This window comes from Mytilus trossulus, chromosome 13 (genome assembly GCF_036588685.1).
Source record: "Mytilus trossulus isolate FHL-02 chromosome 13, PNRI_Mtr1.1.1.hap1, whole genome shotgun sequence".
Taxonomy (NCBI): Eukaryota; Metazoa; Mollusca; class Bivalvia; order Mytilida; family Mytilidae; genus Mytilus; species Mytilus trossulus.
Genome location: NC_086385.1, coordinates 48,494,054 through 48,508,903, shown reverse-complemented (window position 1 = coordinate 48,508,903; position 14,850 = coordinate 48,494,054). Strand labels below are relative to the sequence as shown.

General features: G+C 31.5%; 1 protein-coding gene across 5 annotated transcripts in view; it reads right to left on the bottom strand.

Moving 5' to 3' along the window:
- The window catches only part of LOC134695031 (serine-rich adhesin for platelets-like), a 178,460-nt gene that overhangs the window by 47,190 nt on the left and 116,420 nt on the right, over positions 1-14,850 (bottom strand). The window contains exon 1 of one of the 5 annotated variants that reach the window (XM_063556174.1): positions 7,044-7,143. The exons of the other annotated variants lie outside the window; for them this stretch is intronic. The gene's annotated coding sequence lies outside the window, so the exon portion shown is untranslated. Of the gene's footprint in view, positions 1-7,043; positions 7,144-14,850 lie in introns of those variants that run through there. 5 annotated transcript variants of the gene reach the window in all.

The following is a 14,850-nucleotide window of genomic DNA, read 5'->3' as shown; positions in this document are numbered from 1 at the left end:
TAAAAATATACTAATCCAAATCTTCACTGTTTTTTCCTGCATTTCAACTTTTACAACTTAGCTTCCATTTAAAGAATAATTACAACTTTTTATATTATTTGCTTGATATAAGCATTAAATTGGTTCAAGATCATCATGTATAGTCTCTTTAATCACAAATTCAAACAAATTTTACAGAGTTATAGTTTGGAAATATCTCTGTGTAATGTAACACTGTTACTATAAGAATTAAGTGTCAAATTTTTATCCCCAACTCTTTAGAAAATACCTGAACTACGGTAACCTGAAACGACTGCAAGAGCCTGCATTAATGAATGTAGTAGATTGAATGTTTGACCAGGCAAATATAAATGATTTGAAATGAAGATTGGTTAACCATAAAATTTAGACACTTTGTTGACAATATCAGTAATTCAAATATAGCTGTATTTGTCTTGTAACACTTCAGCTGTACTCGTGGAACTCTCAAGAGCTGTGCATTAATGATTGTATTGAAAGCACGAGCATGCATGCTCAGCCACACGACAGTAATCCAATCATTTCACATGAGTTAGCACAGTTGACAAGAACGACAAGTGAATTAAATAATCATGCATGATTAAGTTGACATATTTCAGCCATAGGGAGATGCAGGATATGCTAATTTCTGGGCCTTAGATTTGCATAATTTGTATCATATTGATTTGATATCAGAAATCAATCAATTTGTTTTGTTTGCTCTTTGTGTTTGGATATTAAATATTGTGATGATTGGTAAAATAATTGGAAAATTATAAACAAATTAGGAATGAGAATGTAAATATATAACAAATTTTAAAAACAGCACAACATTTACTCAAATTTTCTGGAAATAATCCATTTATACAATTCATTTTGTTTCATTAAACTGTATAGTTTTAGAAGTTGATTTTTATAAAGAACTACTTTTATAAATTTTGACTTGGATGGAGAGTTGTCTGTCTTGAGTCATACCACATCTTTCTATATCTATCTAGTACTTTGATCACCATGAATACTACTGTGTGTATATATTACAGACTCAGAGACAATATAACAAAATATCAAGGGAAATAACCCAAGTCAGAGTTCAGTGGACAATATTAGATGCCTGCAAATATTGACATTCCAACCAAATTAAGGAAAACAAATCCTCAACTGTTAAGGTAAACTCATCAACTCTTAACATTTCACTTGATTCGATGGTTTCTCAAAAACACGTATTAAAGTTTTCCTTGAAAGTCTAAATAGTTCAAAAAGTCAATATGTATTCTACCAGGCATACATTACAAGACTTATACTATCTGTTAGACCTGGATCAAATTTCAAAAGGGGACCATTTTCCTTATGAAGTAGCTGTGTACATTTGTATAATGATATACATCAAACATATCTATATGTACTAAGTCATTTTACAATCCTTTTAAATGCCATAAAAACATGTACAACGCTTATCAAAAAATGTGAAGAATGTCAAATGTTCTTATATAGGTTGATAAAAATTATGATATCTAATGCAATGCATGTATAAAAATTAAAAAAAGATATGATTGTTAATGAGACAACTCTCATCAAGCAATTAAATGACACAGTAATTAACAACTATATTAGGTCATTGTACTGCCTTCAACAATAATGTTTTGGTTAAAATAAAATTGTCAATCCTAAATATTTAAGTATGAAAACATCAGATTGAAAATTATGCGGAGGATTTGCAATTCTTTGTTATTTTGACAATCCTGCAACCTTCTGAGGACTAACCTGATTTTTAAATATTCTGTTTTGCATAATATTAGCTATCCCATTTTTGTCAGGAACAAAAGAAACTTTTTCTACCTGATAATTTCACATTCTAATTAAAGATGGAGATTTCTTTATATTTTTCTGACTACCAGATAAATGAGACTTTTTTCCTTTTGACAAAGGTCTGAACCTTATAATTTGTATAAATCATACGGAAAAAACTTTTTATTCATTCATACAATTAGCAGCTTCAATACAAAAAAAACCTGGATATTACCATAAAATTAATAATAGGACAAAAAGGTAAAATTTTACCTGTAATCATCAAAACAGCTGTTCCCCCAGTTCTATAATATCCAAAAGTGTCAATAATCCATTTCCAATATGAAATTAACATGAAATTTGACAGCAGCCTTCTCACCTGATGCTAATTACAACCGAACTGACTCACCTGGCTCAGGTAGCAATACTCCTGACTTAAGAAAACCAAATCCTCTTACCTGACACAGGTACCCAACAGCCTCCTAGATAACTGACAGCCTGTTTTCTCACCTGGCCCAGGTAGCATTATACTCCTGACTTAAAAAAACAGCAGGTAAAACAGATTCCTGATCTCAGAAAAACCATAACCTACTACCTAACACATGTATAGAAAGACACTCAGACAACTGATAGACCACCGTCTCACCTGACATAGGTATTAAAAACAGGCTCTCACAAAAACTGATACCTAGCCAGCCCTCTCTGTGGCCCTAAAAAAATTACAGCCAACCCCCTCCATTCCTCTTACCTGACACAGATATAAAACAGGCAACTGACCCCCATTTCCTTACAATGCCCAGGTAGTACATATTCCTGATCTAAGTAAAACCATATCCAGGACAGTCTCATCCTAAAAGAGTTCAAAAAAGGCTCCCAGATATTACTGACAGCCCTCCCCTTTTCCCTTAACTCAAGAGTCTCAGGCAGTACAGATTCCTGACCTAAGAAAGTCCATGATACTGGTACACATACCGGTCCTTTTCACTTAACCTATAAGACTTACCTTACAAAACACTTTTTTCAACATGATTTAATTCCACCTGTCTGTTTCTATTTTTAGATCTTCAATATCCATTATCTTATTTATTCACTCAATCATGATCAATAAGTAAACATACAATGTATATCCATTGACATTTCAAATCTGAAGGTAGCATTTGAAATACAATTTTTCTAGTGTAATAGTTTCTATTATAAATCCATTCTTTTTTTTCCTCATACTTTGATATTTCAATTAATCCATTTTGTAACTTATTCATTACTTTGCAACTTTTACAATTCATCCATGCATCCATTTATATCACACCATTGAATTATATAATAATGTAAAAGTACAAAATTAAATCCATGCTTAGAAATTTTACGAATGCCACAAACATTTTAAGTTACATTTCATTTTTATAACCAAACTTCTTGAAAACTTTTGACTAACTGATTGATCCCATTACAGAGTAAAGAAAGCTATCATCATACAGTTTTCCAATAGATTTCTCTTGTATTAAACAGATTCTTGATTGTGTTGTTATTTTAGAGTTAACTGTGCATTCAATTTATCTCCTTTAATAAGAATTGTATATTGATATCACTTAAAGAAAATAAAATTACTGTTTGGAATGAACTCTGATATCTTAATACAAAACATAAACATGTTGGTATTACTGTAAATTCAGAAATTATTGTGCATGTTTTAATTATTGCGAAAAATGCGACAGGGTTTATTATATAATCGCAATAATTTTATCTCACATTTTGAAATATCTTATAAGAATTAAACAGGATTTTTTTTTCAATATCCACATCACGTCTAAAATTAGTTTCAGATTTTTTGTATAAAACCACAAAAATCGTAACAATAAATGCACACCATAATTTCTGAATTTACAGTATTAAAAATCATTCTTCAATTAACACATGTGTTAAGAGTAAAACTCTTTGCACTAAATGCTTTCAATCATCCATTCAAATATAGTGCAATTAAATAATTTCTCAAACTGCTGTCCTTTAAGAACGCCTTAACTAAAAGACACAAGAACTTAGTACAACAACACAATAAATAAAATATGGAGAGAATTTCTTCAGATAAAAAAAACAATGAACTTTTATCACCCTGATGTTATTTGAAAGTTAATATGAATAGATGTGGATGTTATTTTAAGAGTATAGCCTGTGTTAAAGCTGCTTGTAAGAGCCATCAAAATTGTAAGTTTAAAGCCTTATAAAACATTATACATCCTGATAATTATACTTTATCGTCTTTTTACCGTGTATGCCTGATGCTCAGCCATTAACCTTCTAGACCATATAAAGTTTTTATGCCGTATCTATTTAAATATTCATGTTGACACCTCTTCCTTATGTACTTTTGATTTTTTTACCATATAAATCTATAAACTGATTACTTGGAACCATTTTCAACATACAGTCAAACCTGTATAAAAAGGTCTTAACCTTGAGATCTAACCCTCGATGACCATGGGAGGCTGGGTAAAATAACCCATGGGTAGTTCAAGGCGTTAAACACCACCAAGAAGTAGAGAAAACTGACCTTGTAGCAGTTGAAGGAGACATGACCTTAAAATTGAGTTTCAAAATGTTTAAATTTTTCAGCATATAAATAATAAATTTCTTATTCTGACAGGATCATTTATAAACCTGTATATAAAGCCTTGGGATCAATGAAAACTGGCTTCGTAAGAGAGGTGACCTTACAGACAAGACAGACTTTCACTTTTATTGAGGTGACCTTGACACCAGACAGGTTTAACTACTTTTAATATTTTCAGCATTATGACACAGTGATATAAATCTTTAAATGACAACTCAGCACTTTTTTTAAACACTCATTGATTACTGATGAATTCAAAATCAAGAAACTATTTAAATATAGTCTTTAAAATATCATTTGTCAGTTCAGGAAAATTTTTAGCAAGTCTATAGCAGTTTGAATGACTATTATTACAAGTTGTAGAATTCCTACTCTAAAACTCAGTACAATTATGTATCGTAAAAATATACAATCAATTTCAGCGTCACAAAAAGCTTAAATTATAGTATGTCAAAAAGCATGTTTCAATTACTAGCTTATATCATACATCAAAAAGAAATGAGAAAAAAACAAATTAGAATGAGAGGGGTAGGAGGGGTCCTCAGATCCCGAAATTCCGGGCTAAAAAACAAATGATCCCTAAATCCCGGGCTTAAAAACACGAAATCCTGGGGTCCCAAAATTGAAAAAATATAATTACCAGATCCCGATGGAGTCAATCCCGAAATCCGGAGCTTAAAAACATCCAATCCCCCCTCTAGAATGTATAATATAGCTTTCTATAATTGATCTTTTATACCAGTAGACTGTTAGTTACAATTCTAACTAGTAATATACCACTTTCCGATGAATATTGAAAGACATCATTCATGTTCATATATGTGTGAAAGAGTTAATCTCAGAAATAGTGCATTGGGAGTTTGTACTTGATGGATTTCATTACTTAACTAAGGGGAGACAATCACACAAGTATCAGTTTACAATTGACCGATTTCATTAACCAAGAATATTTGTAGCAAATGGAGTAAATATAAAAATAAATGTAATGAAATCTGCGGCTTTCAATTACAATTTATTATATTGACATGGATGCACTGTAGCATCAACAATCAATGTTTTTGAATACAATATCTGGGAAAAGGGGAGTAACTCTCATCGAGGATTGACAATAATCTGAATTGTTAAGTTATAATTGAATTGTCAATGAATGAAAGTTATAATTTGGGTCTAGACAATTTGCCACCAGATGAGATTTAGATTTATTGTTATTCTTAATATCAAAGAGTTAAATATAATACTAATTTAATATAGAGATTATAATCGTTAAAAAATATCATCTAATATTAGAAGATACGTGTTGATTTAGATTACTATTAAATTGATTTGTATTTTCTAAATGTCCAGTTATCTTTTTATGAATATCAAAAGTGATGACCAATAAATTTGTCAATACATAATTCAGACAGGTTTTGAATACCGAGTTGATCATGAAACGGCATCTCATAAAAATTGAAAAATAAATCCTAGCAAAATCAGTTTATTTAAAAATCTTTATGAGTTTATATCAGACTCAATTTTCTCCATAAATTTTTTCATACAAATGACGAAATCCACTAAATTTGATATCCCACATCAAAATGATAATAAGCAAGATCGAATGTTTAGATTCACACAGTGTATTATATTTTTTAAATTGAAAGACTTTTAAGTGCTCTGAGGCCATCCCTGATTCACTTCATAAGTAAAGAAAATTGAAAGAATAAAAATCTTATAAGCCTGAGAGCCGTCAGTTAAATACTAATCAAGATTTTGTTACTTTTACATAACATTTTATCTGTAATCATTAGATGTATATCATCTATCAATTCTTTAAGATACACACCTCTCATAAAACTTCAAAAACTTAAATTTACTATAAAACTCCAAGTACCAAACATATGGATTTATATCACATTTTAGTATTCAAATTTAAGATTTCAAAATATAAGTTCAAATTGAAGAATTAATAATAAAGGAATAAAGAATGTATATTTAGAATAAGAGTTTGCAACAAAAACATTATAAAAAACAAAAACACTCATCATTTATATTGTTATTGTTTGTTTTTATATCTATATAAAACAAATTATGCAAATGTTGTTTACAAAATTGATCAGTTTGTTGATCAACAAAAACAAATGAATACACCTTTAAGGTAATTTACCATTGTACTATTTATTTATTGAAGCATGCATGTCATTATGTTCTCTATTTTAAGTCAGCCCATTCTGTAAAGTACTTCATCAAAATATAAGACATCAGAGTTCTATTTATAACCTTCAATCAACTGGGCCAGGCATTACATGTCTATAAGTTAGACCATTTTATGGGTGGTGTTATATCATGCAATGTCTATGCACAAGGACTTGGAGACACAATTCAAGGGAAATAACTTTCTTCTAGCCATTGATAATTTCAAAATTACATCTAAATATTTAAATAAAATTGAGAATGGAAATGGGGAAGTGTCAAAGAAAAAAAACAGATCAAAGAGCAGAGAACAGCCATAGACGTGACCAATGAGTCTTTATGCAGCGAGAATTTGCTTTAAATAACTCAGAGTGACTATAAATAAATCTAATTAGTACACATGAATTTGTACCTGATAATATGCATATTGTGGTTTTTTTAAAAGTTTTAATTAAAACAAATTTATCAAATAAAGCAATTATCTCACCTTTAGAACTTAATTCCAAATGATGGATTCACATCTGTCCAGAAAGATATTAAGGCCATTAAAGTCATTCACAGTTAATTTTCTGTTTCAAACTGTTAAAATTAATTCCTGTCATATATCCTTACCCCTGTCAAAATGCAACCATGGTTGACCATGGTTACCATCGCTAACCATTGATAACCATGGTCAAAGCATGGTTGACTGTGCTGAAAACCATGGTTAACCATGGTTAACCATGATTGTGACCATGGTCAACATCTGACCATGGTTGACCATGCTCTATTTAACCATGGTTAACCATGGTTTTCCACGTTTGTGACCATGGTAAACATCTGACCATGGTTGACCATGGTCTAATCAACCATGGTCAATTTGACAACCATGGTCTAATCAACCATGGTCAATTTGACAACCATGGTCTTGCACCTGACCATGGTCAACTTGTCAACTTGACAACCTGGACCATGGTGAATAAATATTGATCTGGATTATACCCATGGGAATTTATAACAAATTGTAAATTACTTTGAGACTTTCAATATTAAAAAATCGTGCTCGTTTTTTCAGTGGTACAATGTTATTGACAATTTTTAATTTCTTTCTTCCCAAGAGGTAAATTGTGACCTTTCATGATTATTTCAATAACAATATATTCTCTATACATTTTAAAAAACACATAAACTGAGCAGTAAAGCTATAGTGACAGAGAATGCTAGTTACAGTCGGGTCAAATTTGGGACTTACAAACGTTTACAAACTGGAAGTTGGAACTTACTTTCGATCAGTATTCCTTGTTTTTTAACAGTTGTACGCTGTCATTTAACGATGTATTTCTTTCTTCCAAAGACGTAATTTCTGACTTTCTCTCCAAGTTCATAAATCTGCCTTTCTTTATCATTATACGGCATATTTTAAGAACTTGAAAACATTTCAGAGTGATATCTTTAGTCTTTATTGTTTATGTTTATTCCCCAACCGGAAACACATGCGACGTCATGATCAATTATTATCACCAACCTGTTACCTTACCTGTTACCTTCTGTAAATCCCTCCTCTATCAGGAGAACCTGGAGTTCATCCAGTAAAATTTTGTTGCCTTATATTTACATCTGTTTCCAGTCACTATACATTATCTTTAAACAATTTTATCTATTTACAGCCTATGAGTTTGGTAAACCTTACAACTTTTTAAATGTTTATTTACTTTCAAGGAGCACACTACGCTTTTCATGGAGCGAGTAACACAGGCTTCTAGTGATTGATTCCACCAAATTTATGTCATTTTTCTCTAACATATGATACCACTCGAAACGACTACAGTCCAAGATTAATTGCATCATTTTCGAGTTACTAACGCAAATGTCAGTCCATGCAACGGTTCCAATCTTTGGTACAACAACTGTATAAAGCTTTGAGATAAAAATGTCTCTAATACTTGTTAAGGCAGAGCATACGACAAGAAAATGTTCTAAATGTTCAGTTCCTTCCTCACATAGCGGACAAATTGAAGTTTTTTGACCATTTGAAAATTTTGAACGGTGGTACTGTAGAATATATGTATCCAATAGCATTTTGATCTTATAACAGGCTTTACGTATACACATTTGTTCTGAACCAGCACTTTTCCATATAGAATTAACAACACCAATTTTACAGTTTTTGATATTTAAGTACCGTAATGACGGTTTTGATTTGGCTTCAGTAAACAGTTTTTCGGACCAAAAGTTATCAACACACTTTTTTACTTTCATTTTCCACTTGTATTTTGTCTCTGGTTTAAGTAAAACTTCTGAGGCGCACGGTAAGTTATATTGTTTCAAAATCTTGTCAGCCCTAATAAACCAGCTCTTAGAGTTTTTTCCTTTTGTAGACAGTTGACGCTTAGCAAGATCATTTTCGACAGAGTCACTTCTGGCAATGGTACCAAACGTTATCAGAATCTTTTTGTGTAGAAGTGCAATAATAGGTAATTGACCTAAAAGTAGATAAGCTCCAGCGTTGGAGGCTCTAGCAGGTAAATTTTGAATTTGTTTCAAAAAGTTATTACAAAAGATATCTAAGCGGGAAATGTCTTTAGCACTAAGATTTACAATTTCAAGTCCAAATAACAAACGTGGAACCACATACGTTGACCAAAGTTTACATGACACCTCTGGATTAAGTCCATTTAAACCATGTAGTCCTGAGCCCATAAGTGCGTATGAAGTCTGTCTTGCAGTTTTTAAACGATTTCCAATAATTGTTCTTGTTGCCTCTACTTCACGGGAGTCTCTATCAATACCAATATGTTTATAATTTTCTACAGTTTCTAATGTTTCTGAGCCAATGTGGAACTTTTCCATTTGATTCCAAAGGTTGCAATTCAGAGATGAGTTCCATATCATAACTTTAGTTTTTTCCTTACTTATATTATATGTTAACCATGATTCACTCAGTGCGAAACATTTAAATGACTTGGAACAAAAGTTATTTCGCGCTTTAAAATTCAAGTGAAGGATTTGATGTCCAGTGTTGTCACGTAAAGAAGATTTGTTATCAGATAAGTACATTCACAGGAAATCTGTTTGATATTTTGTTTAAAAGATGTAAAAATTGTTACAGTATTTGATTTGGCTTTCATTAATTGAACACATGCCACCTGAAATGGGTCTTTAAATATTTTTGTCAGTGTCAGTTATCCATATCAACATAAATTTTATATTTAATTGTTTTTAATTCCAGGTGTAACTGATAAAACTGTACAATATGAAAATTTTGTCAATGGTAAAATAATTTACACAATCATTCTTTTGTTTGAAAGGTAAACCAAAAAAAGGGGGGTTACAATTATTTGTTTGAACAAAAACATGTTCATAATGTTTATTTTGTTGGGTGTTTTTATTATTGAAAATTTGCAAAAGAAGATAAAACATTTTTGATCCTTAAAATCTGTTATTGTATACAAATTATCAAGAACAATTGTTTCTTTGTGGAAAATTTTATGTTCTTGCAGGTGGAAACTGCTTTGCATTTTATGGATGAACATTTCTGCAAGGGTAGCTTTAAAGAGTTTCATGCAATTTAGCATTTGTTGGTAGTCCTGACACAAAAAGGAAGAGAAGTATACAGGCTCCATAACAAGTAGACTAACTGTTTCAAGATAATTGAAGATTGATTTGACAAGAATGTAAAATGGCCAACCACGGTTTAATGGAGATGGTTGACCATGGTTGACCATGGTTGGAACCACGGTTGACCATGGTTGGGACCACGGTTGACCATGGTTGGGACCACGGTTGACCATGGTTGTAACCACGGTTGACCATGGTTCCTACCATGGTTTACCATGGTTGACCATGGTTCTAACAATGGTCAACCATGGTCATTAAAACCATGGTTAACCATGGTCGGCCAATTAACAATTTTGTCAAACCATGGTCAACCATGGTCATACAACCATGGTTGACCATGGTTAACCATGGTTCTAACCATGGTTCAAACTGCACACTGACAGGGGCACATGTCCATATTGTTCCCACATCTGGATTTGAATTATAAATTAACCAGTAAGTTTGTCACTGAAGTTTGTCACACCTTTATTCCAAATTCTGACATTAAATTATTTGCCATACAAATTTTCAATCAAGTCACAAACAGTCCAACCCTGTAGTTGTCAGGTAGAATTTTATATTTGATTTGTCTCAGGTTTTACCTACATTTACCTACAGCTGACGATCCTACCTGTACCATGTTTGTTGACATATATCATATAATTAACACCTTCCGTTTGTACCCATCAATCAACGAGGTTTCGAATTTCAAAACCGCAATTCACAATTCATGAAATATTATGCTTACTTTACGATTAAGGATGTCAAACAAAAACTAGAATACGTTTCATTACATAGAGATGTTCATTATGGAGTGGTTGATATGTTTCCGATATCCTTTAACACACTAACATATTAAATTTGCTTTTAATAGTGTGGCATTTAAATGCAAATCACACTCAAGTCTCTCTATATCTTTAATTCACATTGAAAAAAGTCATTTATATTAAATCCCGATTCTATTGTCGAGTTAGATCAATCAGTGCCGATTACGATAACGGACAGAGAAAAACATAATTTTCGTCCAGTAAACAATTAGTTCACTAAGTATTATAGTGCCGATAACCGATAGGAAAATATAATTTTAGTCCCGTAAACAATAAGTTCACTAAGTGTTATAATAGATGAATAAGTTTCAAAGTGTCTCCAAAGTTGACGGAAAAAACGTTTACAAGCACTGCTAGTTTTTATCATAATGTGAGAAATTATGAATTTGTTTAATCAAGCGAGCTGTCAAAGACTCATGTTTTTGTATCGCCTACATTGTATTTTAATGCAAAAAGGAAATCTAAAAATGCAAATAAATTATATAATTTGGGTTTTTAATTCCGCCAAGCCATTAAAATTGTTTTTCATGAACTTCTTAACATTTGAAAAGAAATTTGTTAAGTGTGGGAGACTAAATTTTAACATAATCGAATGGGCTCAATGTCAGCGTGTTTTTAAATGGTGTCAAATTTAAATCCTTGCATATACAAACTTAAGTATCATGTATTCCCTCTTTAATGGATAGAAAAGTTATAAAATCATACTTTAATCAAAATCACTTCCGTTCGTTTTTCAATGTATATCAAAATCTATAAGAAAAACACATTAATGTCAAAACTAACCCATTTGAATATCAATTAAAACAATAATTTAACTGCTAACTATAGTTCATTTTGTGCTTCGCTTGCCAAAAAAAGAAGAAAGAAAAGCAGTGGATTATAGGGGTGGTACAATCAAGTTCCCTCCCTTCACCAATTTCATATTTTTGGTTGCTTACTTATTGGCATTATGACATTCAAGATGCATTTTTGCCCGATGCATTCAATAAACAATTTGAGAACTTATTGCTACATTTTTCAAAATCACACCATTATTCCTTAATATACAACATTAGTTCAACCCTGTGACAGTGCAATCAAAATATTATATATTCCTCTAGAATTAAGTCTCCACAATTGCAGACACAAGTCCTACTGTCAAGGTCAAAACAAAAATTGCTGAGCAAGTCAAATTTTCATTTAAAACTGGACAATGAAACATATATTTCTATTCAAAGACATTTTATGACTGATTTTTGAGGCTTTTAACTCAAAAAGATTTATTTTAGGTCAGATTTTTTCCCTCATGAGTCCCTCCCTCAGCAACTGACCATTTAAGATCCTCCATTTATCCAGCATACAGCATTCCTGACATACTAAACAGTTATCAATCAGAGGAAACATAATACCACTATAACTAATATTAATCTCTTTTTGATAGATGATGCTGGTACCTCACAGTAATCAACTCTCGACCTGGCACCAGTCCTGCTTATTAACAAATTACTTTTTATTTTCTATCAAAATAATACATATTTTTGTTTGCCAATATAAAAAAAATAATAGAAAAATTGTTCTGACGTCAATCTTTGATTGTTGCTAACTGAATAAAATAATTCTAAATATATATAAGACCTAGATTCTAAGCATGATTTTTTTTTCCAGATAAAAATCCCCACTAAACCAAATTCACAAAAAAATCTATAATTCCATGCAAAAAAGTAATTCCTAAATAACAATTTAAGGGTCCTTACCGGTCCTATGATTGCATGATCCCTTTTCACCTACCCCAACCCAAATTAAGTTTTGCATTTAATGTAAAATTACAACATTTGTGCAAATCTAATACCATTTATTGGCAAAAATGTAACGCATATCAAAACTCAAGTTTTCATGCAAATGTTGGACACTTCTAAAAGATGCCTCAATCAGCAATCAAAAATTATTTTCTTACCGCACTTTTCGTTTTACTGCACCTTAATTTCCATTCTGTAACAAACTCTGTATTCAACAGGCATGGATATTGTCTTTAATACTTGCTCATGGTCTTGGGTTGCTGTCTGAGTGACATTTCAATGTCTCACTCAATTAGTTCAATCAACAAAAACTTAAATTGACATTTTTGACTTCGTCCTAATACTTTAATATTCGTTCCAGGGTAACAGTCCAACATAACAGACATGTTGCAGGGTTATAAAAACTAACGAGGAGTTCTCTTTGGTAAAAACTATCCCTTGGGGTACTGTTATATGAAAAAAAAACATCAGCTGTATGAGTTAAAACAGTTGTTTTTATGTTACAAATATCCATAAAGATATAAAAATGTCAGTTTTTATCTGAAAAATTTTATAACATTTTTTCATCTGGGAGTTTACTGTTAAGGATAAGAAAGTCATCACTTAAGTGGGGTTCAATATATCAAGGTTATTAGATCCTCCTCTGGGTCCTTAATGTTAAATTCAAAGATGCATGTAGAAGTCACTCTCAAAGGATGCATGTAGATATCACTCCTTATATCGGGTATATAAGAGAGCATTATGGAGCATATTGCTTTTGCTTTGTGTTCTTTTGTGAGGTATAATACAGTCCTTCAAATCCATCCTTATTTCATTGTTTAATATAAGCATTATCTTGCACTTCAAAGGCTTCACTTATTGTGTATCTGTATGTATACGTTGAAGATACCAATTCTGGCTTTTACTCAACGGGAGACTGAGAGACACCTATTGTAAGAGTCTCCAAGCTCCAGAATTGAATTCATGCTCATCTCAAAATAATTGTGTACTATATTTTTTAAAGAGAATTTTTTTTTCTAATTCAAGTCCATCTTGAAGTTTGTCCTTTTGTTCTTATCTATAACCCCCCCCCCCCCAAAAAAAAAAAAACAAACACCCAAAACAAACTAGTATGATTAATGTCCAATAGCTGTTACAAAACCATTAATACACAGAAGCAGTCCAAGGGCAATTTTTTATAAACAAATTATGACAAACTGCCTAGCCTTATGTTAATTACTACAAAATACTTCCATCATAATAGTTGACAGATACAAACATGACAAATGGTCCATTAAGTAAATGTCATTTTAACAAGCTTTATTAATGAAAATCAAAATAGACACAATTACATGTGTCTATAAATAAATGTGTATCTAAACAAATTCCATTGAAAATTATGTACTGTATTAAAATGCTTATTATCTTCATCTTTTTTCATTCTGGGGTTCAAACTTCATTCTTAATGAAGGTCTGTCACCCAACCCCCTTTTTCCCCTTCCGCCACACTCCACCCCATTCTGACTCTCATAATTTGTAACAATTTAAATAAAGCCTATACATTGTACAATAAAGCATCCCATTAGAGAATCATTTCAACAATTGTCAAAACACTCTGGAGTCGATTTCACAAAAAGACCTTAAGACTGAGATTGATTGTAAGTATAATGAATTGTTCAGGACTTATGACCAATCTTTAAATAGTATTTTTTTTTCTGCAGCAATCAACTCCAGAGTTTTAGTCCAATTCCAGACATGTCTTATTAATTTTTTGTTCCATGTTCTATTGATAATCCAATCAATTCAATCTGATTTGTATCCAAATTCTGGAAGTGCATTATCATCAATGAGTGTTGCAGTAGTGCTTAAACATGCTTAAATATTGAAGATAATAACAGCCAGCAATTAAAGACAAGGAAAATGCAATCCCTCAATGAGTGTTGGGGTAGTGCTTTGAAATATGCTTTAATATTGAAGATATAAACAGCAAGACAAAGGAAATATTTCTACAGAGATTATAAAACAACTCCCTGTTGGGAAATAAACATGTCATTAACCAATTAACTCAGGGCATCTTAATTATAGCTGTCTGAGGCAAAGAAAATGGAGAGAAAGAACAGAAATGGATCATTTAATT